We start from the raw sequence: 27,458 nt of genomic DNA on the forward strand, positions 1-27,458 counted from the left end.
TCCCTCTACCCTCCATTACCAAGGTCTGGGTCTTCTCGGAACCCTGTTGGGTCATCCACCAGCAGCACAGGCAGGTCACACTCTGCCCCTTCTCCACCATATCTGAACTCCTAGGCCAAGGCTGTATTTCCATCTAAGGGCTCAGGTCCTCCTATAGGTTACTCACTCCACATGGAGTCAGAACCCTGCCCACAGCTTATTTCAGGGCCATGTCAATTATTCCCTGTTAATGTTAATCCAGGTGGTAATTACCCTGTAGCCTGGTACCCATGGGAGCCAAATGATTTCAAGGAATTAAAAAAGGCCATCATTGAGGATAGTCCTAATGCCCCCTGGAGGGAAACTATACTTCAATGCCTGGCCCATCAACCATGCACTGGGTTAAATTTTGGGGTAGGTTAAGGTCTAAATTTAGGGATCATATTAGCATTAGGGTTCGAGTAATGATAGGGTTAGTATTGGGATTCAGGTTAGGTTTAGGGTAATGGATAGAAATAGGATTAGAGATAGCATTAGGTTTAGGCCCAGAGTTAGCATTAGGGTTAGGATTATGTTTATGGTAATGGATAGGGTTAGACTAGGTTTAGGGTTAGGGATATGGGTATGGCTTTGGTTAGGTTTAAAGCTCAGGATAGGGCTCAGATTATGGATAGGTTTCACGTTAAGTTAGTGCTAGGGTTATGGTTATGGCTAATGTAAGTACTAGAGTTACATTTAGTGCTAATTTTTGGGTTAAGATTAGGGATAGGTTGAGTGTTAGGGGTAGGTTTAAGGTCAGGGTGATGTTTAGAGCTAGGGTTAATGTTAATGTCAGAGTCAGGGTCAGAGTTAGTTTTAGGGTTCACCTTAAAACTCGAATTAGGTCTAGGTTTAGGGGTAGGTTATGGTTAGGGTTTTGTTTAGTTTAAAGATTAGTGTTAGAGCTATGGCTCAGTTTTGTTTTAGCCTTGGGCTAGGGTTAGGGCTAGTTTTAGGGTTAGTGTTAGGCTTGGGGCTAGTGTTTGGGTTAGGCTAAGGATTCAGGTTAGGGTTAAATTTAGAGATAGGTGTTGATCGAAGGTTAGTGCTAGGGCTAAGGATAGGGCAAGGGTTTGGACAACAGTTAGGGCTAGGGTTAGGTTTTTGGTAAGGAATAGGGTTAGAACTAGTGGTAGGGGTAGTATGAGAGTTAGAGTTCATCTTATGGCTAGGTTTAGGGTTATGGTTAGGGATAGGGCTACATTAGGGCTTGGGTTAGTGTTAGGTTAAGCTTAGGTTTAGGGTTTGAGTTAGGCTTATGTTTAGTATAAAGGAACGGGTTATAGCAAGATTGAGGGCTTGGCAAGTGTTAATATTAGGGTTAGGGCCAGGTTTAGGGTAAGGTTATTATTAAGCCTAGGGTTTAGGGCTAGGATGAAGGCTAGTGTTTGTATTAGGTTTAGGGCTAGTATAAGGTCTAGGGCTAATGTCAGGTCTAGGGTTACAATTAGGGATACATTTAGTGTTAGATTTATGGCTTGGTCCAGTGAAAGGGTTAGGTTTAGTATTAGTGTCAGTTTTAGAGCTAGGATTATTATTAGGTTCAGAATCAAGGTTAGGGTTTGTGTTAAGTTAGGGTTTAAATTTAGCACTCAAATTAGCATTAGATTTAGGGTTAGGGTAATGACAGGGTTAGGTTTAGGGTTTAGTTTTGGTTTAGTGTAATGAATAGGGTTAGGGTTAGGCCTAGGGTTAGCATAAGGGTTAGGGTTATCCTTAGGGTAATGGAAAGAGTTAGACCTAAGTTTTGGGCTAGGATTATGTCTAGGATTAGGGCTTTTGTTTGGGTTAGTGTTAGGTTTAAGTTAAGGGTTAAAGCTACGATAAAGACTCTGATTAAGGGTAGGTTTTGGGTTAGGTTAGGGCTAGGGTTAAGCCTATGGCTAATGTATGAAATAAGGTTATGATTAGCGCTATTTATCAGATTAGGGTTAAGACTAGGTCTAGTAGGGTTAGATTTACAGTTACAATGATTTTAGAGCTAGGTTTAATGTTAGGGTCAGAGTAAGGGTCAGGGTTAGTTTTCAGCTTAGGGTTAGGACTAGAATAAGGGATAGGGTTAGGGATAGGGTTAGGGCTAGGTATAAGGTTAGGATTTCGTTTTAGGTTAAGGCTTAGGATTAGGGCTATGACTCGGTTTTGTTTTAGGTCTAGGGCTAGGGTTAAGGCTAAGATTAGGTCTAGGTTTAGGGTGATGGTAAGGGAAAAGTTTAGAAATACTCTATAGTTCTAAGGTAAGAGTTATAGATATTCTTAGTGGTAAAAATGGGAGTTCATAACCCACTTAAATCTAATGTATGTAATATGATATGTCAAGAGCCTTGTAATGTTTTGAACAACCAATAACAAAAAAAAAAAAAAAGGAAAAAAAAACAAACAAATAACCCAATCAGTAAATGGACCAGGGGACTGAATAGTCATTTCTCAGAAGGTGATATAAAATCAATCAACAAATATTTGAAAAACTGTTCAACATCTCTAACAATTAGAGAAATGCATATCAAAACTACTCTTAAGATTTTATCTCAGTTTAGTCAGATTGGCAGCTATTAAGACTACAAACAACATTAAGTGTTGGTAAGGATGTGGGGGGAAAGGCACATTCATACATTGTTGGTGAGACTGCTGAATGGTTTAACCAATATGGACAGCAGTATGGAGATTCCTTGGAAATTCAAAATATTCTTAGGGCTAGGGTTATGTTTAGTGTTATGGATAGGTTAAGGTTTAGGGTTAGGTTTCATATTGGCATTAGTATTATGTTTAGGGTTAGGATAATGGATATGTTTGCCATTATGGATAGGGTTAGGGCTAAGTTTAGGGCTAGAATTAGTGTTAAGGATATGCCTAAGGTTAGATTTAGGGTTAGGATTAAGGCTAAGTTTAAATCTGGGATTAGGGCAAATGTTAATGTTAGAGTTAGGCCTAGGATTAGGGCTAGGTTTAGAGTTAGGGTTTGGATTAGGATTAGGTTTAGAGTAAGGGATGAGATTATACCTAGTTTAATGAATACGGTGAAGGTTAGACTTAGGGTTAGGGTTAAGTTTAGGGTTATGATGAAGGCAAAGATTATGTCTAGGGTGTGGTTTAAGGTTTGGGTTAGGGTTAGGACTAGGATTAGATCTAGGGCTAATGTCAAGTCTAGGGTTAGCTTTAGGGATAGTTATAGGTTTAGGTTTATATCTAGGTCTACTGTAAGGGTTAGGTTTATTGTTAGGGTCGGGTTTAGAGCTAGGGGTATTTTTTGGGTCAGGGTTAGTGTTTAGGTTAGTTTATGGTTTATGGTTAGGGCTCAAATTAGCATTAGATTTAGTGATAGGTTAATGATAGTTTTAGGTTTAGGGTTCAAGTTAAGTGTAGGATAATGGATAGGGTTAGGGATGGGCATAAGATTAGGGTTTTGCCTAGGGTTAGCATAAGTGTTAGGGTTATCTTTATGGCAATGTATAGAGTTGGAGGTAGGGTTTCGGCTAGGGTTATGCTTAGGATTGGGTCTAAGGTTAGGCTTAGGCTTAGGGTTAGGGCTATGGTTAGCATTAGGTTTAGCTTCAGGGTTAAAGTTATGATAGGGCTTGTATTAGGTCTAGGTTTTGCAATAGGTTAGGGCTATTGCTAAATTAAGAACTTATTATGATTAAGGCTAGTTTTAGGGTTAATGTTAGGGCTAGGTATAGTTTCAGGGTTAGGGTGATGTTTAGAGGTAGGGTGAGTGTTAGTGTCAGGGTCAGTGTTCAGATTAGAATTATGGTTAGAATTAAAGCCAGAATTAGGACTAGGGTTAGTTCTAGGGGAAGAGTAAGTATTTGACTTAGGGTTATTATTCCGTCTACATGTAGGTTTTTTTTTTAGGTCTAGGGCTAGAGTTATGGAAAGATTTAGAATTAGATTTAGGTCTAGGACTACTGTTAGGGTTAGGTTTAGATATAAGGTTACCGGGAGGGCAAGTGTTAGAGTTTTGTTTATGGTTAGGTTCAGGTTTACACCTACGATTAGTGTTAGGTTCAGAATAAGGGTCAGGGTTAAGGTTAGGGTTTGGGTTATGGTTAGAGCTAGAATGAGGGCTAGGGTTAGGACTAGTAATAAGATTAGGGTTTGGATTTGGTTTATGATTAGTGTTAGAATTAGAATTAGTGTTAGGGTTTGGCTTAGGGGAAGGGATAGAATTAGAGCTAGCTTTAGGGCTAGAGTTAGGGTTAAAGCTAGATTTAGTGCTCAGATTAGGGCTAGTTTTTGTGTTAGAAATAGGGCTAGGGTTAGATTAATGGATAATGTAAGAACTAAGGTTACAATTAGGGTTAGTTTTAGGTTTATGGTTAGGGGTTAGACCTCTAGTGTTAGAATTAGTTTGAAGATTATGGTGATATTTAGAGCTAGTGTTAGTGTTAGATTAATAGTCAGGTTCAGGGTTAGTTTTAAGGTTAGGGTTAGGACTCAAATTATGGCTAGGGTTACTGTAAGTGGTTTAAGGTTAGGATGGTGTTTAGAGCTAGGGTGAGTGTTAGGATATGAGTCATAGTCAGGGTTAGAATTAAGGTTCATGTTAGGACTCGAATTAGGGCTAGGGTTAGGTCTTGGTGTAGTATTGGGATTTGGTTTAAGTTAAGGTTTAGTATTACAGCTATTTCCTGGTTTTGATTTACTGCTATGATCAACGTTAGGGCTAGTTTTACGAGTTGCATTAGGGTTAGGGCTAGTGTTTATGTTAGGCTTAGGCTTAGGATTAGTGTTAGATTTAGAATTAGGGATAGATCTAGGGTTACAGCTAGGAATAAGGACAGGCCAAGGTAAATGTCTAGGGTTAGAGATAAGGTTAGGGTTATGGTAAGGGATAGGGTTAGAACTAGGGATAGGACTAGTGTGAAAGTTAGAGTTAGTCTTATGTCTAGGGTTAGGGTTAGGGATAGGGTTAAATTAGAGCTAGAATAAGGGCTAGGGTTATAATTCAGCTTAGGCCTAGCATTAGGACTAGGGCAAGGTTTAAGTTAAAGGTAAGGATTGGCAATATAGTTAGGTTTTGAGATAGGGGCAGGGTTAGAATTAGGATTAGGCCTATGGATAGGGTTTGGCTTATGATTAAGTCTGGTTATAGGACTAGGATGAGGGCTAGGGTTTGTTTTAGAGTAGCATTAGGATTAGGGTTAGGAGAAGTATCAGGTCTAGGTTTAATGTTAAAGATAGTTTTAGGGTTAGTTTATGGATACTGGTAGTGTAAGGGTTTTGTTAAGTTTTAGGTCAGGTTTAGGGCTAGGGGTATTATTTGGGTCAGGGCCTTGGTAAGGGTTTGGTATAGGTTATGGTTTAAATTTAGGGCTTCAACTAGCATTAAAGTTAGGGTTAGGGTAATGATAGGTTGAAGTTTAGGGTTTAGGTTTGGTTTAGGGTAATGGATAGGGTTAGGATTAGGGATAGGGTTAGGTTTAGGCCTAGAGTTAGTATTAGTGTTAAGGTTACAGTTATGGCGATAGATAGGGTTAGAGCTAGAGTTAGGGCTAGGGTTATGTTTATGATTAGGGCTAGGGTTAGGGTTAGTGTTAGGGTTAAAGCTTGGGTTGGGGCTTGAATTAAGGCTAGGTTTTGTTTTAAGTTAGTGCTATGGTTAGGGTTACGGCTAATGTAAGTACCAGGGTTACATTTAGAGCAAATTTAGGTTTAGGGTTGGGGCTAGGTCTAGTGTTAGGATTAGGATTATGGTTAGGGTGATGTTTAGAGGTAGGGTTAGTGCTATGGTCAGATTCAGGGTCAGGGTTAGTTTTAGGTTTCAGCATATAACTCGAATTAGGTCTAAGTTTAGGGTTAGGTTTTTGGTTTGGTTTAAGTTAAGGGTTAGGTCTAGGGCTGGGTTTTGTTTTAGGGCTAGTGATAAGATTAGGGCTTGTTTTAGATTAGCATTAGGGTTAGGGCTAGTGTTAGGTTTAGGTTTAGGCTTAGGGTTAAAGTTAGATTTAGAGTTAGAGTTAGATCTAGGTTAGGGATAGGGCTAAAGATAGGGCTAGGGTTATTGCTAGGATTATTGTTCCAGTAAGGGATAGGTTTAGAACTAGGGATGGGGCAAGGGTGATAGTTAGTGTTAGTTTTTGTGCTAGGGTTAGGGCTAAGGTTAGGGATAGGCATAAATTAGGGATTAGAATATGGCTAGGTTTAGGATTAGGCCTAAGGTTAGGGTTAGGGTTAGGATTAAGGCTAGGTTAAGGGCTAGGATAAGGACTGTGGTTTGTGTTAGGGTTAGGGCTAGGATTAAGGCTAGTTCTAATGTCCGGTCTAGGGTTATGGTTGGGGATAGATTTAGAATGTTTTATGGCTAGGTCTAGTGTAAAGATTAAGTTTAGTGGAATGCTCAGTTTTAGAGCTAGGGGAATTATTAGGGTAAGGTTCAGGGTTAGAGTGTGCTTGAGGTTAGGGTTTAGGGTCAGGGCTGTAATTAGCTTTAGGTTCAGGGTTAGGGCAATGATAGATTTTTGTTTAGGGTTCAGTTTAGGTTTAGGGTAATTGATAAGGTTAGGGTTAGTGATAGGGTTAGGGTTAGTTCTAGGGTTAGCATTAGGGTAAGTGTTATGGTTAGGATAGTGGATAGGGTTACAGCTAAGGTTAGGGCTAGGGTATGGTTAGAAATAGGTCTTGTGTTAGTGTTATGTTTAGGGTTATATCTAGGGTTAGGGTTATGGTTATGTTTAGTAAGGGTTGGATTTTGAGCTAGGTTTTGGGCTAGGGTGAGGGTTAGGTTTAGAGTTAGGTTCAGGGTTAGGTCCAAGTAAAAGATTACAGTACAGTTAGGGTTAGTGTTAGGATTAGGGCTATGGTCATCATTAGGAGTAGTGTTAGGATTAGGATAATGGATACAATTAGTTGTAGGTTTAGGTTTATGGTTAGAGTTAGATTGAGAGTTAGACTTATTGTTAGGGCATAATATTTAGAGCTATGGTTAGTTTTAGGCCTAGGACTTGAATTAGAGCTAGGGTTATGGCTAGTTATAGAATTAAGGTTTGGTTTAGGTTAAGGTTTAGGGTTAGAGCAATGGCTCACTTTTGTTATAGGGCTAGGGCTAGGGTTAGGGCTAGTTTTAGGATTAGACAATGGTATTAGAGCTAGTAGTAGGGTGAGGTTTAGGCTTAAATTCAGGGTTAAATTTAGAGTTTTGTTTAGATCTAGAGTTAGAGCTATGGCTATGATGAGGGCTAAAGTTAGGGCTAAGGTAACAGATACGGTTACAAATAGAAATAGGACTAGGGTAAGAGTGAGTTAGTCTAGGGTTAGGGTTAGGGATAGGATTAGGATTAGGGATAAATTAGGGCTAGGATTAGCACTAGGGTTAGTGTTAGTATTAGGCCTATGTTTAAGGTTAGGTTTAGAGTTTGTGTAATTGTTAGGGTTAGGGTTAGTTTTAGGAGATGTGATGGGATTATAGTTCCATTCATGGCTAGGTCGAGGGTTAAAACTAGGAATAGAGCCATGGTGAGGGTTTGGATTAGGATTAAGGCTAGGTTTAGGGCTAGGATGAGGGCTAGGTTTTGTGTTAGGATAAGGGCTAGAATTGGGGCTAGGACTAATGTCAGTTCTAGGGTTATAGTTAGGGTGAGGTTTATGGATAGGTCTTGTGTAAGGGTTAGGTTTAGGGTAAGGGTCAAGTTTAGAGCTGGGTGTATTATTAGGGTCAAAGTCCAGGTTAAGGTTTACTTTAGGTTAAGTTTTAGGGTTAGGGCTCAAATTAGCATTAGGGTTACGGTTAGAGTAATGAATAGGATTAGGTTTAGGATTCTGGTTAGGTATAGAGTAATGTATAGGGTTAGTTTTAGGGATAGTATTAGTTTTAGGCCTAGGGTTAGCATTTGGTATAGGCTTACGTGTAGGGTAATGGATAGAGTTAGTGCTAGTGTTAGGGATTGGGTTAGGTTTGTATTAGGACTAGGGTTAGCGTTAGGCTCAGGGTTAGTGTTAGGGATAGGTTTAGGTTATGTTTTTACGGTAAGGGCTAGGGCGAAGATTAGGGTTAGAGTCAGGGCTATGGTTAGAATTAGGGTTAGAGTTAGGGCTAGGGTTAGCATTAGTATTAGGTTATATTTAAGGTAATTAATAGAATTTGAGTTAGGATTTGTGCTATGGTTACTGTTAGGATAAGGGCAAGGGTTAGGGTTAGGGTTGCATTTAGTGTAAGAGTTAGAGTTTGACCTAACTTAAGGGCTAGGAAAATGAGAGGTTTGGGGCTAGGGCTAGGGTTAGGGTTAGGCTTACAACTAGTTTTAGTGCTACATTTAAGGCTAGGGTTTGGGGGACGTTTATGGCTAGTGTTAAGACTATGGGTAATGTAAGAACTAGGATTTTGGTTATGGCTGGTTTTAAGGTTAGGGTTATGGATAGTTCTAGTATTAGGGGTATGTTTTGGGTTAGGAAAAGGTTTAGAGCAGGTGTTTTGTTTGGGTAAGGGTCAGTGTTCAGGTTAGCATTAGATTTAAGGTTAGGAGCCCAATTTTACTAGCGTTAGTTCTACGGGTATTTTAAGTAACTGTGTTATACAATTGGTTATTGTTAGTGCTAGAGCTAGGTTTTTGTTTAGGGCTAGGGCTAGGGTTATCGCTATATTTATGATTAAGTTTAGGTCTAGTGTTAATGTTATGGTTAGGCTTTGGTATAGGTTTACCAATAGGGCTAGTGTTAGTGTTTGGTTTAGGGTTAGGGTCAGGCTTAGACCTAGGGTTACTGTTAGGGTCAAAATAAGGGTCAGGGATAGGCTTAGGGTTTGGGTTAGGGTTAGAGATAGAATGAAGCCTAGGGTTAGGACTAGTAATAGAGTTAGTTTTATGGGTAGGCTAAGGATTAATGTCAGGACTAGGGTAGCATTAGGGTGAGGGTTTGCCTTAGGGTAAGAGAGAGGTTTAGAGCTAGGGTTAGGGTTAGGGTTAGTGTTAGCACTAGAGTTAAAAAGAGGGTTAGGGTTCAGATTAAGTTTAGGATTTGTGTTAAGGTTAGGGCTATTAAGCCCTGGCATTATGATTAGGGCTAGTTTTAGGATAAGAGTTAGGGCAAGCTTTAATATTTGTGTTAGGTTTACAGTTAGGGTGATGTTTAGAGCTAGGGTTAGTTTTAGGATCAGAGTCAGGGTCTTTATTAGTTGTAGGGTTAGGTTTACAATTTGAATTAGGGCTAGCATAAGGCCTAGGCATAGTGTTAGGGTTTGGTTTAGGTTAAGGTTTCAGATTAAGGCTGTAGCTCAGTTTTACTTAAATGCTATGGCTATAGTTAGGGATAGTTTTCAAATTAGCATTAGGATTAGTGCTAGTGTTAGAGTGAGGTTTAGATTTAAGTTTAGGGTTAGATTTAGATTTAGGTTTAGATCTAGGTTTAGCACTAGGGCTAAATTTGGGGCTAGGGTTAGGGATAACATTAGAATTAGGGATAGGGCTAGGGCAAAAGTTTGAGTTAGTCTTAGGGCTAAGGATATCATTAGGTTTAAGGTTAGGGCTAAATTAGGTCTAGGATTAGAGCTAGGGTTAGTATTATGGCTAGGCCTTGGCTTAGTTTTAGGAGTAGAATTAGGGTTAGGGTACAGTATGATATTAAACTAGGTTAATGACTAGGGTGAGGGTTCACTTTAGGGTTACGCCTAGTCTTAGAGTTAGGGTTTGGTTTAAGGCAAGGCTTAGGGCCAGGATTAGGGCTAGGTTCTTGTTTATTTGTTTGTTTGTTTGTTTTTTGCATAAGGGCTAACATAAGGGCTAGGGCTAATGTCAGGTCTAGGGTTATGGTTAGGGACAGTTTCCGGGTTAGGTTTATGCTTATGTATAGTGTAAGGGTTAGGTTGAGTGTTAGAGTCAGTTTTAGAGATAGGGATATTGTTAGGGTCAGGGTAATGGTTAGGGTTTTTGTAGGTTAAGGTTTAGGGTTAGGGCTCAAATTAGGTTATGATTATGTTTAGGGTTAGGATAATGGATATAGTTAGTTTAGCGTTCAGGTTAGGTTTAGGGTAATGAATACAGTTAGGGTTATTAATAGAGTTAGCGTTATCCTAGGATTAGTATTAGGGTTAGCATTAGGGATACGGTAATATGATAAGTGCTAGAGTTAGGGCTAGGGTTATGCTTAGGAATAAAGGATAGGGTTGGGATTAGGTTTAGTTTTAGGGTTAGTGTTAAAGCTAGTGTTAGGTTTAGGGGTAGGGCTAGGTTTTAGATTAAGTTAGGGCTAGGGTAAGGCTATGACTTATATAAAAACTAGAGTTACATTTAGGGCTAGTTTTAGGGTTAGGGTTAGGGCTAGGTCTAGTGTTAGATTTAGGTTATGATTAGAGTTATGATTTGAAATAAGTTTAGTGTTAGGGTCAGAGTCAAGGTCAGTGTTAGTTTTAGGGTTAGGGATAACACTAGAAATAGGTAAAATGATGTATATGTGTAGGGTTAGGTTTTGTGTTAGGGTTAGGACAAGAATTATGGGTAGGTCTAATGTCAGGTCTGAGGTTACAGTTAGGTTAGTGTTATGGTTAGGTCTAGGGCTAAGTTTGGTTTTAGAGCTACAGCTAGGTTTAGAACTAGTTTTATGATTAGTGATAGTGTTAAGGCTAGTGGTAGGATGAGGTTCAGGCTCAGGGTTAGGTTATATTTAGAGTTATGGTTAGATCTAGGGTTAGAGGTGAGGTTAGGGCTAGTGTTAGAGTTATGGTAAAATATATAGTTAGCACTAGAAATAGGTCTAGGTCAAGAGTCAGAGTGAGTCTTAGGGATAGGGTTAGAGTTAGGGTTACAATAAGCACTAAATTAAGGTTATGATTAGAGCTAAGATTAGTGTTAGGCTTAGGGTTAGGGTTATGGTTATGGTTAGGGTTAAGAAAAGGGATGTGGTTATACCTAGGTTCAGAACTAGGGAAAGAGTTGAAATTGGGGATTGGGCTAGAGTTAGGTTTCAGGTTGGGATTGAGGGTAGCTTTAGTGCTAGTATGAGGGCTTGGGTTTGTGTTAGATTTAGGGCGAGAATTAGGTCTATTGCTAATGTCAGTTAGGGTTATGCTTAGGGATAGTGTTAAGGTTAGGTTTATGTCTAGGTCTATTGTAGGGTTAGGTTTCGGGAATGGGTCTGGTTTAAAGCTAGGTGTATTGTTAGGGTAAGTGTCTTGTTTAGGGTTTGGATTAGGTAAGGATTTAGGTTAAGGGCTTGATTTTGCAATAGGGTTAGAGATTGTGTTAGAGTAATTAACAAGGTTAGGTTTAGTGTTTAGGTTAGTTTTAGGAAATGGATAGGTTTATTGTTAGAGATAGGTTTAGAGTAAGGCCTAGAGTAAGCATTTGGATTAGGCTTATGGTTAGTGTAATGAATAGGTTTAGTGCTAGGGTTATGGTTAGTATTATGGCTAGGGTTAGGGTTAGGGTCAGGGTTAAACCTAGGGTTGTCACCCCCCGTGACAAGGGTACCTGGGAGACCAGCCTGTCGTCTCCAAAGCACCAACTGTCGGAACAACCCTCCGATGGAGGTAGTGAAGCTCACTAGACCAGCTACTGTCTCCTGGGCTGAGCGAGAGGATAAATATCCCAACCCAGCCTGCCACCCAACCTGGCCCACACACTCACACCAATTCAGGAGATGAGTCAACCATGAAGGTGCAGTTATCTCAACTTTATTGTGCCAGGGACAAGGTAATATAGTAATAGGAAGGAGTAAGATAAGACAGTGGCAAGAACCAATAAAGAGCAGTTATGTCATTATCACTAAAAGGCCTAGGCAGATTTCAGATTAAACCAATAGGCGGGACTAAGGTCAAAATCCTGTGTGCAGACTAAAAGCCCACGAACGCAAATCAAGCCAGGTCACATATAGGGAAATGCTAACCCATGAGGCCACCTCAGCCAATACCCAGTAGTAGCCATGGATCCAAGGAAGGTAAAATATCCCAGCAGCTCCCCCTTTATTTGTTTTAAAATGAGGTTAACTATGCAAGGTCCCTGTCTTAGGTTGTCCCCTTCAGGGGATCTTAACCGTTATTGAGTACTTTGCAGTTTATTTGACCCCTAAAATTGAATCATCCCTAGGCCTGTCTAAGGTTGTCTCTGCTCCAGAGATCTTACCCATCATAGGCTCACGGGGAGGCATTCAGGGGGAGTCAAGGGACATGACTTCATCATAGGGCTCTCGTGGGACATATGGGTCATCAGCCTGAGTGGCAAACCTCTGGTATTGGACCTGTACATTCATTAACTGGATTGATTCTAGTCTACTCTGAATAAACTGAATAGCCTTATTAATAATACAGGGTCCAAAGGTAAATAATATAAGCAGTAAGAGAATAGGGCCAAGAAAAGGCAGGAGATAGGGCAGCCATCTGTGCAATCCCGTCGAGAGGAAATTGGCTTGTAACTCCTTCTTGCAGCTTTCTTATTGTATCCTTTACTATTCCAGAATGGTTTGCATAAAAGCAGCATTCCTCTTGTAAGAAAAGACATAATCCTCCCTTCTCAGCAGTCAGGAGGTCAAGTCCCCTGCTGGGAGCCATCAGCCAAGTAGGTATGACAATTTCCTTGCCAGTGTACCCCCATGTTTCTTTAGTGGAAGGACTCCTGGAAATAGGACATTTTGCAGGGACATTGCATGTAAGGTGACCTTGCTCTAGGACCAGGGCGGATTCAAGTTTAGGGTGTTTCTGGTTTAGAAAGATTATTCCTGCCCGGAATAGGGCATATCCTGCTACCTGAGTTCCTCTTGAGTTCTTAGGGTCAGACAGTATATTTGGGAGACAGAAGCCCAGTGGAGGTGTGGATTTGGGCAGAGAATGTGGATTTGGGCAGAGAACGTGGATTTCCCCAGAACGTGTTTGTAGAAGGCTGGTGTGAGTTCGGGAATAAAGAATTGCTGTTTGAATCGACAAGCTGTGTGGTGGCTCGTGATTTGTGCCCAGCTGGACTGCAGCATCTGGTGGCTCGTATGCGGAATGCCTAAAGCTTGGGGGTAAGTAAAATTGCTTGCCCCTGAGGGAAGGTGAGAGAATGGGTTACCATTTCAAAAAACAATGTGTTCCTGTTTTGATTTATTTCGTTTTTATTTCAAGTTGCCTGTTCCTAGAACTTTCTCAGGCAAACTCGGGAAAATGGTTGACTCAAAGTTTGAAGTTGTTCACCTCTGAGGAAGAGAAATTGTTAGAGAAAGGAGGCACCCCAGTAAGACCAAGAACAATTAGGGCATATGTTGATACAATACAAAAATGTAGCCCATGGATTTTTAAAGAGAAGTTATTAAATATATCAATGGGACCATCATGGTATCCTGTAGCAGGATTTTTCTTCCACAAGAAGGAGATGGATAGTTCTGTTTACTACATTTTTCTGAGATCTTGGTTTTTACAGATATCTAATTAATTTAGAAAGCTAAAGTGTTAAAATATCAACCACTAAATATAAAATCAAATACTCTTTACTTATTAAGTTCCATAAGGTAATATATTTAATCATTATGTGTGTTTTCATAAATTGGTAAATGGAAAAAAAGTTTAATATTGCTTTGGTGTGTGTCTTTGCTGAAACAAGGTTACTAAGTGTTAAGATTCTATCAGGTGTAATTTATATACAAAGAGTATAAGAAGTTTCAGTTGGGTTTCAATTACAGTATTATAGTACCATAAAAAACATGAAAGTATTTCATCTTATTAAAGTGGAGTAATTTGTCTAAATCAGAAATTTTATAAAAGTTGTTTCAGAATGTGAATTTATAAAAAGGGTTAATGGCTAGAAAAGAGATATAAATAGATTCAAGATGTGAAAATATATTTTAATATAAAAGGTTAAAGTAAAAAGAAAGGTTTCTAGATGAGATAATCTCTGTATGGTAAAGTAAAACAGTTGTAAACTGCCATTTAAAAAGATTTTGAGAAACTAGACTTACTTTAAAAGCTTGAGAAAGGAAGAAAGAAGAAAAAGATATTTGTACATGGCAGATTGAGACAAAGCTTCTTAATGGAGTAAAAAAGGCCTTTGGTTGAAGGGCAGCCATGTAAGCTAATATTAAGCGATTTAAACAGAGTCTAAGCCTCGTTTAAAAGAGTGAAGCTGTAGGTGGTGAAAAAGTACATTTAAAAGTACAGTATAGATGATAATTTTAAGACTTTAAAAGGTTAAATTGAAGGTGGTTAAGATGCCTTCATGAAGGAGGAAAGATTGCATCATTAGAAGCCTAGTTAATCTTAAAAGCATTACTTAAAAATAAATAAATAAAAACCATGAAAATGGGAAGATAATAGGGTAAAAGATATTTAGATAAAGAAGATTAAAAATTTGAAGTGAAAAACTTAAAAGACTGAAGTATAGAAAGTTAAAAAGAAAAAAAGATAGAAAATATGTAGGAAGATAGAGAAGATGTAGGAAGACAAGAATTTTAAACCCACAAAGTAGGAAACAAAAGAAAACTAGGAAGAAAAAAGGCAACTAAGGGTGTATGTACAAACCTTAAATGAAAACTAGAAGATAGAAATAAGATAGAAAATGGTTGAAAATGTCAAGTAAAGGTATTTCAGATAGAAAATGCAAAAAGCTAAGACAACTATTAGATACAGACATTCAAGATAAAATTAAAACATACTTATTAAAGCAAAAAGAGGGAATTGGAAAGGGGTATATATCTCCCAAAGATAAACTTAAAATAACCCTTTTTACTCTAAACTTTTTAAAATTCGATTCATCAGGACTTAGTGCTGTGGAAAGGCATATGTATCCAAAAAATGTACATAAGCCTAAGGTACTTTGGAAAGATATTCTAACAGGACAATGGAAAGGTCCTGACCCAGTGATTGTCTGGAGTTGAGGTTCTGTTTTTGTTTTTCCTCAGGGAGAACAGCAGCCGATTTGGATTCCAGAGAGATTAACTAAAACCATTTCTACAGATCGAAAAGAAGATGATTTGACTCAAATCCATAATAGCTGATATCCAGAACTCCAGCTTGGCCATTCTTACATCTGCGACAGTGATTAACCAGAATGCTTTTTTTTCAATATCTATTTTATTATTGCATTTTTCCCACATCATAAGGTTCTATTTTATTTTTTGAGCTCATACAAACCTAGTTTAAGGTTTTTCTGATCAGTTTTATTTTTTGACTGTGGAGTTTTTAAACATTGCAATGGAGATTTCACCTAGGTAAAGCTACAAGGCCTTTATTATTATCTTATGTGTTGTACGTTTGTTTGCACATTTGTGTTTTGTGTTGTATGTCTGTGTGTGCGTATGTCCATATATTATATATGAGGAGCGCTCATGAAAAAATGGATCCAAATTATTATTTTTCTTATTTTATTCACGTGATTTAAATGGCTTAATTTAAATCAGGTAAACAGCTGTTAAGGATTGTTTTTCAAGGAGGTTAACAGATCTGTTTGTTTACTTTCACCTTTCCTTTTCATTATATTTAATAATTCTTTTCAGGATAATGTCTCTTTAGCATCATTGCCAGAATTCCTATCTTCATCCCAATGAATATAACTCAAAAAGTATGCTCAATCAAGGAGTCAACTTACTTTGGGAGGAAACGGATTTTGGGAGGAGATGGACATATTGATAGATTCCTCCGCTTTGAACTGCTTGCAGAACTTGCCTGGACTATGTAACTATCCTTTGGTGCAGCAAATTGTGGTAATGCTGGCATATCTATGCTGATGGTGTCACCAGTGGTGCAATTTTTATTTCTTTGCCAGCGCACCCCATGTTAATGCTGGTAGTGCTGGCATATCTTTGCTGATGGTTTCACCAGTGATGCAATTTTTCCAATGGAGCTGTCAATTGGCTTGGTGTCGTGGCATTTCTGTATCCTCCTCCCTTATGCTAGTGATGGTCTAAAATTTGGGGGCCAATGGCTATATGCTGAACTGGTATTCAGTGACGGGTATGATCCAATTGCAGTGGTATCAACCTAAGACAGGAGGCTGACACCTAAAGGTCAGTTTTCCGATGATGGGTAAGAACTATATGTTGAATTGGACAACCTACCAGGCACGGTCCTTAAGCCACATTACTTGTTGTTTAATTAATCAGAAGGGGAGAGATGCTGGGAGCCATCAGCCAAGTAGGTATGACAATTTCCTTGCCAGCGTACCCCCATGTTTTTTTAGTGGAAGGACTCGTGGAAATAGGACATTTTGCAGCGACATTGCATGTAAGGTGACCTTGCTCTAGGACCAGGGCGGATTCGAGTTTAGGGCGTTTCTGGTTTAGGAAGATTATTCCTGCCCGGAATAGGGCGTATCCTGCTGCCTGAGTTCCTCTTGAGTTCTTAGGGTCAGACAGTATATTTGGGAGACAGAAGCCCGGTGGAGGTGTGGATTTGGGCAGAGAACGTGGATTTGGGCAGAGAACGTGGATTTCCCCAGAACGTGTTTGTAGAAGGCTGGTGTGAGTTCGGGAATAAAGAATTGCTGTTTGAATCGACAAGCTGTGTGGTGGCTCGTGATTTGTGCCCAGCCAGACTGCGGCAGTCCCCTGCGATTTTTTAAAACTACTGCAGTTAAGGAGTCCAGCTGTGGCTGGAAGTCTAAGATAGTACTTGCCACAGATTGTAAGTCATCAATCATTTGTTGAGATAGGACCTTATAATAATGTAAAGAGGTCCCCAATCCTTCCATGCCAGTACCAGCCCCAGCGGCTACCCCAAGGCTTAAAAATGTGGAAGGGCTTGGATGGATCTTTTAATTTCCCCCCCTATATGTTCTAATGTGGTATAGGAAGGCTCTGATTATTAGGGACAACTGTAATATCAGGTAACATAATGGCAGGAGCAAAAAGCCCAGTCCAGTTTTTTGGGAGAAAGCTCAGAGTGCCCCCCCCACATGAAAACAGTACAATTAGGAGGGCAGAGCTGTGTACCATTGATGGTAATATTGTTCAGACAAAAGGAGTAATGTATCTTTCCCACATCAATGTTGGTGGAATTATCAGAAAAGGGATCAGATTTAATAAATTGGCCCTTAAAAGAAAAAAGGATCTAAATAGACTCCAGACCTCGGTGGCAGGAGTGGGCATTGGGTTCCAGTCTGTGAAGAATTATTAACGATGGCATTAACCTGCAATGGACCTGGTTTAAACAAAGCCAGCAATTTTTAGCCAGTTTAGGATTTGTTGTGTTAAGCAAAGAGAGAGCAGATTGTAGGATGGATTGTTTCTCAGGGTCAAGAAGCAGTTCTCCCTGATTTTCTGGGAGAACAATGGGGTGATAAATGGGGGAGGGGCTTGGAGTGTTACTATGTTTTTCCGTAGTTTTCTTTACTGTATAGCCTCAAGCCAAGTCCTTTACCCCGTCATTATCTGTCATCCCTATGTGGGTCTGGAAAGTCCAACAATAAATTCCCTGATTATTTCCCCAAGGGCAAGTGGAGACCTTTGGTCTTACATGAGATTGTCCTGTCCTATACTTAGTTGTACCCTGCTGACATAGGCTGCCTCATTCATAGCATTCTGCGGGAATGAGGGTATGAAACTGGAAGTTCCCTCTGGGAGCACAAACCTGTGGACACGGTGGAGTTTTTGGGTCACGGTCAACAACATGGGGTCCCTGCCAGCAGACATGGGATAAGACCTTTGTAGGGCAAGATGAGGTAGAGTGGATAACAGTAGCTGTTGTTCTCCTGTTGAGACAGCTTTTTGTAGACTTATAGCAGGTGGAAGGAGGGGTCCAGAGATAGCTGTACAGGTAGAACAGGGGTCTCTGAGGGGTTTTTGTAGAAAAACTCTAGTTTGACTAGGATCAATGAATCTGGCTTTGGCCATCAGAACACTTCTCAGGAGCTGCAAAATTAATATTGAAAAATTTATCTTGGATCCTAAAAAAGAGAAGAGAGAAGGATATCATCAGGAGGTTCGGAGCCTTCTGGGTCCTCCTCAATATTGTTTAGGTCCCCTTTCATAGGGTGACAATATTTGAGGTCCCTCACAGGGATGCAAATGGGTTTCTTGTCATCAGTGGGAAAAACGCAGCTGAATCCCCTTCCAGCTTTAATGAGGGGATTTGGACCCCTCCATTCTCCAATGAGAGGATCTCTCCGTTGGACTTGGATTGTCCGATATGGGACAGTTGTTGCCCAATGTTTTTGGAAAGGTGAGAAATGTTCACCTTTGGCCAAATTTCAAATATTGAAAGTAAACAGGGCCATCTTTAACTGATCATGGGCGGAGAAGTGTTCCCCCTTTCTGTTCTTTTAGTTGGGATTTTAGGAGATGATTATGGTTTTCCACTATTGCTTGTTCTTTGGGATTATGAGGGATCCCGGTGGTTTGGGTAATTTGTCACTTTTTGAGGAATTTGCCAAAGGACTTACTGATAAAACATGGACCTTTGTCAGTTTTGATCTGATCTGGAAGGCCATGAGTGGCAAAGCAATGTAAAAAATGGCTTACGGCATGTTTGGCTTTTTCTCCTGCATGGGCAGTAGCCCAACATTCATGAAAGAAGATATCTACTGTTAGGAAGATGTATTTAAGCTTTCCAAAAGAGGTAAAATGTGTGACATTAGTCTTCCAGAGGTTATTAGGCATTAGACCCTGAGAATTCATGCCACTGGTCTGAAGTGGGGGGACCTGCAAGAAGGGATGGCATGACTTGCAGGTCCTGATAATCTTCTTTAAATCTTTGATGGGGACTTGAGGGAACCAGTCACATAACACCCTCCAATTAACATGAGTAAGTTGATGGAAATAAGTAGCTTCCTGTAAGGAGTAGCATTCAGGGGTGGTGGCCAATAGATTAGCAAGGGCATTTCCCTTGGTCACAAAACTAAGTAGATTTTGATGTCCCCTTAAGTGTTGAACAAACATAGGCTTTGTTCTCTGTTTTAATTAATTTCTGGCCTGAATCATTTAGGGTGTGATGTGATTATTTTCGAGTTTAATGTGGGCATCTACAAGGTTGGGCAGTAGATTAACTACATAGAGGCTGTCAGAGAACAGATTGAAAGGGTCGCTGACCTCATACAAAGCCAGAACAACTGCATAAAGCTCCTTAAATCCAGCAGAACTATGAACCTCATGTGAAAGGGTAAGGACTGGAGGAACCTCACAATAACCTGGGGGGAATATGAAAATGGAGGCTCCCTTCTTACCTCCATCCATTAAAATTGAGGGGAAGGAAGGTTTGGCCTCAGAGAGAAAAAATTTGGTGTCTGCCATTTTACCTAGCAAAAGGAACTCATACATTTATGGGCACCATAGTGACAGTCCACCACCCCGAGGAAGCCCCCCATGGCTAGTGCTAGCCTAGTATTATTTTTTTGTAACCATGAAGAATCACTAATCCTAATAGGGACAACAAAAGAATGGGGCTCACATGCAAAAAAATGGACAGACAAATCTTGTCCCTTGAAAATACAATCAGCCATTTGGTCCACCATGGAATGTACTCTGGGTGCACCTCCCATCGAAACATGGATCAAATGAATAAGGTTTCCTTCTTGGGCTAAAAGAGCAGTAAGGAGTCTTTCCCCAGCTAGGATATAAGAATTAGAGTCAGGGTGGGTTCATATATTTTTAAGACAGCCACATCAATAGCTAGCTGAATTTTGGCAAGCACCCTTTTATGTTCAGAAGTTAGTTACTATTGTGGACAGGTCAAGACCTTTTAACAATCAAAAAGGAGTGTAAGGGTGGCTGTAGTTATGGGAATCCATGGTCTCATCCAATTAATCTCCCCAAGTAATTTCTGGAGTTGAGGCAAGGTATAGGTGTTCTGAATGTGCAGTCATGGCTTCATAGGGGATAGAACATCTAATGTTAAGATCGTGCCCAAGATCTTAAAAAGGGCTATTTTTTTTTAACCTTCTCTGGGGCAATTTGGAAACTGTTATCCTTCCGGAGGTGAACACATCACTTAAAGAGACAATTTAAAACTGTTGGCAATTTGTGCTCTTAATAATAATATCATATATATATGAGGGGAGATAAAATCCTGGACATATAGTCCTGACAAATAGGAGGACTGTTAGCCATACCTTGGGGTAATGCTGTCCACTCAAAGTGTAAATTAGGACCCTTATAATTCAGAGAAGGGAAGGATAAGGCAAATTTTTCAGTGTCCTCTGGATGAACGGGTATGGAGAGGAAACAATTTTTAATGTCTATTACTATAAGATAATTATCATTTGGAATGGTGGGCACCCAAGGCAGTCCCCTCTGGGGAGTCCTAAAAAGTTTCATACTTTCATTAATTTTTCTTAGGTCTTGGAGTAACCTCCATTTACCATTATATTTTTTGATCACGACCACTGGGGAGTTCCAAGGGCTCATGGACCGCTGAAGGTGGCCCAATTGAATCTGTTGTTCAACTAAATGATGTAGCTGTTGCAGTTTTTGAAAAGGTAACTGCCACTGCTCCACCCATACGGGGGGCCCCTGGATCCAATTAATCTTGAGGGCCCCTGGAGGATCAGTGGCCCTTAGGATAGGGGGTAGGGCCAATGATAGGAATGGAGTTGACCCTGTCTAATCATTTTAAATGTAGGATCATCTCTATAATTTGGATGAAAATTTTGATCCTCATGAAATTGTTGACATCCCTCCTCCTCTAGGAAGTCATCATAGAAATCCTTGTGAGCAGTAGTGATATATGTCTCAGCTTCTCCTAGGAAATCTTGACCCAACAAATTGGCAGTTAAGCCAGAAGCCACAAGAGGGCGGACTTCTCCAGGATTTTCTTCTGGGTCCACCCAGGGAATGCAATCCGCAGTCTGTTGAGAGCTTTTTTGTTCTCCAACCCCCAACAACAAGGGACCAGCATTTAGCTTCCATTGTGGGGTGATTTCTTCTTCCCTAAGGACTGTTCTATCAGCTCCAGTGTCAATGAGACATTTGAAAGCTTTTTCTCCTATGGTGAGAATCATTTTAGATCTAACCCCTGGAACAAGAGGAGCAGTCCAATGAGCATGTGCCTTGGGTTTCCCCTTGTTTAATGGGGCTGCAGAATGCCCCATCTGGAGTTTGGGTCTTGATGGTTTGGTGGGTTCCTTTATCTTATTGGGACATTCTCATTTAAAGTGTCTATCTTGGTCACACCCAAAACAGGTGTGGCTCTTTTCAGGGAAGGCTTGCTGAAGGGCACAAACTAAAGTGGCTAGGTCATCCTTACGAGAGGCCTGTAACATAGTCACCATATTCTGGGTTTGATGAGTATGGGTCCCTATATCCTCGGTGGCTATGATCCATCTTTCCATAGACCTGTTTTTTAAGCCTGCACAGGCTAGTTTATGTTCATGGATCATACCTTCCCAGACCATCATTTTAATAAAATGATCCCTAATTTCCCCTGGTGGGAGTTTTCTTTTGATATTTCCTTCTACTCTACTAATGAAGCCAGAAAGTCCTCACCAGCTCTTTGATTAATTCCCACAATGTGAGACTCGAAGGGGCCATCCTCAAGTTTTATCCAGGCCGCTAAACCTAAGGCTCGGATCTGGTCTTGGTAAGGGGGAGGAATCCCGGCTTGTTGGATTCCTGATGCATACTGTTCCTTGGTTACAGCAAGCATTCCCATAGTAATGAGGATTGTAGCATTAGCATGATGATTCCTCTCTGATTGTTGCTGACATTCCTCTTTATAATAGGAACACCATTTGATATAGAGGGGCCCCGAAGAACCTCCCGGCCAAAAGCCCTCCAATGGGCCCCGGTGCATGGTTAATGGGCCAGGCCTTGAAGTATAGTTTCCCTCTAGGGGACATTAGAACCATCCTCAATGATGGCCTTTTTTTATTGTAAATTTATTTATTTATTCTAATTTGTTACACATGACAGCAGACTGCATCTCAATTCATAGTCCACATATAGAGCAAAAGTTTTTGTGTCTCTTGTTGTTCACAAAGTGGAGTCACATCATTCATGTCTTCATGATGTCCATATCATTCCACCATCTTTTCCTACCCCCATGACCCCTCCCATGCCCTTCCTACCCTTAGACCTATTTAAAGTTCCTCCATTCCCCCTTGCTCCTCCTGCCATCCCCATTATGGATAACCATGCACATATCAGAGAAAAAATTCGACCTTTGGTTTTGGGGGATTGGCTAACTTCATTTAGATTTATATTCTACAACTCCATCCATTTACCTGCAAATTTTACTCTCTTTTAATGCTGAGTAATATTTCCTTGTGTATATATACCAGTTTCTTTATCCATTCATCTACTGAAAGGCATCTAGGTTGGTTCCAAATTTAGATATTGTAAATTGTGCTGCTATAAACATTGATATGGCTGCATCACTGTAGTAAGTGTTTTTTAAGTCCTTCGGGTATAGACTGAGAAGTGAGATAACTGGGTCAAAAGGTGGTTCCATTTTGAGTTTTCCAAGGAATCTCCATTCTGCTGTCCATATTGGTTAAACCATTCAGCAGTCTCACCAACAATGTATGAATGTGCCTTTCCCCCCACATCCTTGCCAACACTTAATGCTGTTTGTAGTCTTAATAGCTGCCAATCTGACTAAACTGAGATAAAATCTTAAGAGTAGTTTTGATATGCATTTCTCTAATTGTTAGAGATGTTGAACAGTTTTTCAAATATTTGTTGATTGATTTTATATCACCTTCTAAGAAATGACTATTCAGTCCTCTGGCCCATTTACTGATTGGGTTATTTCTTTGTTTTTTTTTTTCCTTTTTTTTTGTTATGGGTTGTTCAAACATTACAAGGCTCTTGACATATCATATTACATACATTAGATTCAAGTGGGTTATGAACTCCCATTTTTACCACTAAGAATATCTATAACTCTTACCTTAGAACTATAGAGTAGTTCAAAATTTTTTCCTTACCATCACCCTAAACCTAGACCTAATCTTAGCCTTAACCCTAGCCCTAGACCTAAAACAAAACCGAGTCATAGCCCTAATCCTAAGCCTTAACCTAAAATGAAATCCTAACCTTAAACCTAGCCCTAACCCTTTCACTAACCCTATCCCTAATTCTAGTCCTAACCCTAAGCTGAAAACTAACCCTGACCCTTACTCTGACCCTAACATTAAACCTAGCTCTATAATCATTGTAACTGTAAATTTAACCCTACTAGACCTAGTCTTAACCCTAATCTTATAAATAGCTCTAATCATAACCTTATTTCATACATTAGCCATAGGCTTAACCCTAGCCCTAACCTAACCCAAAACCTACCCTTAATCAGAGTCTTTATCGTAGCTTTAACCCTTAACTTAAACCTAACACTAACCAAAACAAAAGCCCTAATCCTAGACATAATCCTAGCCAAAAACTTAGGTCTAACTCTTTCCATTACCCTTATGATAACCCTAACCCTTATGCTAACCCTAGGCCTAACCCTAACCCTATTCATTACACTAAACCACAACTAAACCCTAAATCTAACCCTGTCATTACCCTAACCCTAAATCTAATGCTAATTTGAGCGCTAAATTTAAACCCTAACCTAACACAAACCCTAACCTTGATTCTGACCCTAATAATAATCCTAGCTCTAAAACTGACACTAACCCTAAACCTAACCCTTTCACTGACCAAGCCATAAACCTAACACTAAATGTATCCCTAATTGTAACCCTAGACCTGACATTAGCCCTAGACCTTATACTAGCCCTAAACCTAATACAAACACTAGCCCTCATCCTAGCCCTAAAACCTAGGCTTAATCATAACCCTTACCCTAAACCTGGCCCTAACCCTAATACTAACACTTGACAAGCCCTCAATCTTTCAATAACCCGTTCCTTTATACTAAACGTAAACTTAACTCTAACCCTAAACCTAAGCTTAACCTAAAACTAACCCAAGCCCTAATTTAGCCCTATCCCTAACCATAACCCTAAACCTAGCCATAAGATGAACTCTAACTCTCATACTACCCCTACCACTAGTTCTAACCCTATTCCTTACCAAAAATCTAACCCTAGCCCTAACTGTTGTCCAAACCCTTGCCCTATCCTTAGCCCTAGCACTAACCTTCGATCAACACCTATCTCTAAATTTAACCCTAACCTGAATCCTTAGCCTAACCCAAACACTAGCCCCAAGCCTAACACTAATCCTAAAACTAGCCCTAACCCTAGCCCAAGGCTAAAACAAAACTGAGCCATAGCTCTAACACTAATCTTTAAACTAAACAAAACCCTAACCATAACCTACCCCTAAACCTAGACCTAATTCGAGTTTTAAGGTGAACCCTAAAACTAACTCTGACCCTGACTCTGACATTAACATTAACCCTAGCTCTAAACATCACCCTGACCTTAAACCTACCCCTAACACTCAACCTATCCCTAATCTTAACCCAAAAATTAGCACTAAATGTAACTCTAGTACTTACATTAGCCATAACCATAACCCTAGCACTAACTTAACGTGAAACCTATCCATAATCTGAGCCCTATCCTGAGCTTTAAACCTAACCAAAGCCATACCCATATCCCTAACCCTAAACCTAGTCTAACCCTATCCATTACCATAAACATAATCCTAACCCTAATGCTAACTCTGGGCCTAAACCTAATGCTATCTCTAATCCTATTTCTATCCATTACCCTAAACCTAACCTGAATCCCAATACTAACCCTATCATTACTCGAACCCTAATGCTAATATGATCCCTAAATTTAGACCTTAACCTACCCCAAAATTTAACCCAGTGCATGGTTGATGGGCCAGGCATTGAAGTATAGTTTCCCTCCAGGGGGCATTAGGACTATCCTCAATGATGGCCTTTTTTAATTCCTTGAAATCATTTGGCTCCCATGGGTACCAGGCTACAGGGTAATTACCACCTGGATTAACATTAACAGGGAATAATTGACATGGCCCTGAAATAAGCTGTGGGCAGGGTTCTGACTCCATGTGGAGTGAGTAACCTATAGGAGGACCTGAGCCCTTAGATGGAAATACAGCCTTGGCCTAGGAGTTCAGATATGGTGGAGAAGGGGCAGAGTGTGACCTGCCTGTGCTGCTGGTGGATGACCCAACAGGGTTCCGAGAAGACCCAGACCTTGGTAATGGAGGGTAGAGGGAGATTCCCTGTCTGGGAGGCCATGGAACAGCATCAAGGGGGTCTAAGAGTCCTTCTTTTAGGGCTCCATTGGACTCCTTATTACCCCTCTCCCCTCCAGGAATCTCCCCTAGCTCCAGGCCCTTAACCTCTGGTGCAGAACGCAGCCTGGCTGGTCGTGGAGGGAAACAACTCTCAAGGGCTGACAGGATGGGGTAAACTCCAACAGGAGGAATTTCACCGCGATTAACCTGGGCTTTTTGGACTAGCTGTTCAATCATATCCCAGGTCTCCCAATCAAATAAATTACTCTCTGGTAACCAGGGGGCAACCTTAACTATAATCTCCCAGGTTTTGCATGCTTGAGTGTCAGAAATTTCGAGACCTCTACTCTTTAGGAGGACTCGAAGGGAATGAAGGGAGGGATCATTTTTTGAAGAAGCCTGCCCCATTTTGGTAGGGGTACACTTACCCGTTGCCTGATTGCTTGTCAGCAAAGTTCCTTCTTCAAACGGGCACCAATTGTCGCCCCCCGCGAAAAGGGTATGTGGGAGACCAGCCTGTCGTCTCCGAAGCACCAGCTGTCGGAACCGCCCTCCGACAGAGGTAGTGAAGCGCACCAGACCAGCTAGAGTCTTCTGAGCTGAGCAAGAGGGTAAATATCACGACCCGGCCTGCCACCCAACCTGTCCCATACACTCACACCAAGTCGGGAGATGAGTCAACCGTGAAGGTGCAATAATCTCAACTTTATTGTGCCAGGGACAAGGTTATATAGTGATAGGAAGGAGTAAGAAGAGACATTAGCGAGAACCTATAAGGAGTAGTTACATCACTTTCACTAAAGGGCCTAGGCAGATTTCAGATTAAACCATTAGGCAGGACTAACGTCAAAAGCCTGCATGTGGGCTAAAAGCCTGCGAATGCCAATCCAGCCAGGTCACATATATGGAAATGCTAACCCATGAGGCTGCCTCAGCCAACATCCAGTAATGGCCGGGGTTCCAAAGGAGATAAAAGGTCCAAAAATAGGGTTAGTGTTAGGGTTAGGTTTAGGGTAAGTGTTAGAGTTTGAGCTATGATTAGGGCTAGGGCAATTGTTTTTGTTAGTGTGACATCTAGGTTTAGGGTTAGGGTTAAGTTTAGAGCTGGTTTTAGCATTAGTGTTATGGTTATGTTTAGGTTAATGGATAGAGTTAGAACTAGGATTTGGCCTTGGTTATGGTTAGGATTAGGACTAGGGTTAGGGTTAAGTCTAGAGTTAAAATTGGGTAAGGGTTAGTGTTTGAACTAGGGTTAGGTTTAAGGCAAGGGTTGGGATTAGGGTTAGGTCTAGGGTTAGGGCTTGCATTTGTGTTAGGGTTATGGCAAGAATTAGCGGTAGGGCTAATATCAAGTTTAGGGTTACTTAGCTTAGGGCTAGGTTTTGTGTGAGGTTTAGGGCTAACGTTAGGGCTATATGTAATATAAGACCTAGAGTTAGGGTTATGGCTAGGTCTAGTGTTAGGGTTATGGCTAGATTTTGGGTTAGCATAAAGTTTAGAGCTAGGATTTGTATTACAGGAAGGGACAGTGCTTGGGTTATGGGTTATGGCCAGAATTAGGACTAGGTTTAAGTCTAGAGGTAGAGGTACTGTTTGGGTTATGTTAAGGGTTATTGTTAGGGCTAAGTCTAGGTTTTTGTTTAGGGCTACTGCTAGAATTATGGCTAGATTTAGGATTATGTTTTTGTCTAGGTCGAGTGTTAGGGTTAGGTTTAGGTATAGTGTTACCCATAGGGCTAGTGTTAGGGTTCAGTTTAGGGTTAGGGTCAGGTTTTATCCTAGGGTTAGTGTTAGGGTCAGAATAAGGGTCAGGGTTAGGGTTAGGTTTGGGTTAGGTTTCGAGCTAGAATGAGGGCTAGGGTTAGGACTAGTAATAGAATTATGGTTTGGGGTAGGCTAAGGATTAGGGTAAGGACTAGGGTAGCATTAGAGTGCGGGTATGGCTTAGGATAAGGGATAGATTTAGAACTAGGAAAATGGCTACTGTTAGGGTTAGGTATAGGTCTAGGTTAAGGTTAGGGTTAGTTTAAAGCTATGTTTAGGTCTTAGATTAGAGCTAGCTTTTCTGTTAGCACAGGGCTATGGCTAATGTAAGAACTGGTGTTATAATTAGGGCTAGTTTTAGGGTTAGGGTTAGGGCTAGGTCTAGTGTTCAGATTAAGTTTAGTGTTAGTGTGATGTTTAGAGCTAGGGTTATTGTTAAGTTCAGAGTCAGGGTCAGGGTAAGTTCTAGAGTTAGTGTTAGAATTCAAATTAGAACTAGGGTTAGGGCTAGGTATAAGCTTAGGCTTTAGTTTAGGTTAAGGATTAGCAGTAAGCCTATGACTGAGTTTTGTTTGAATACTAGGGCTAGGTTTAAGGACAGTTTTCCAATTAGCATTAGGGTTAGGTCTAGTGTTAGGGTGAGGTTTAGGCTTAGCATTAGGGTTCTATTTAGGGTTAGGGTTAAGTCTAGGTTT

The sequence above is a fragment of the Callospermophilus lateralis genome, chromosome 2 (assembly GCF_048772815.1).
Source record: "Callospermophilus lateralis isolate mCalLat2 chromosome 2, mCalLat2.hap1, whole genome shotgun sequence".
Taxonomy (NCBI): Eukaryota; Metazoa; Chordata; class Mammalia; order Rodentia; family Sciuridae; genus Callospermophilus; species Callospermophilus lateralis.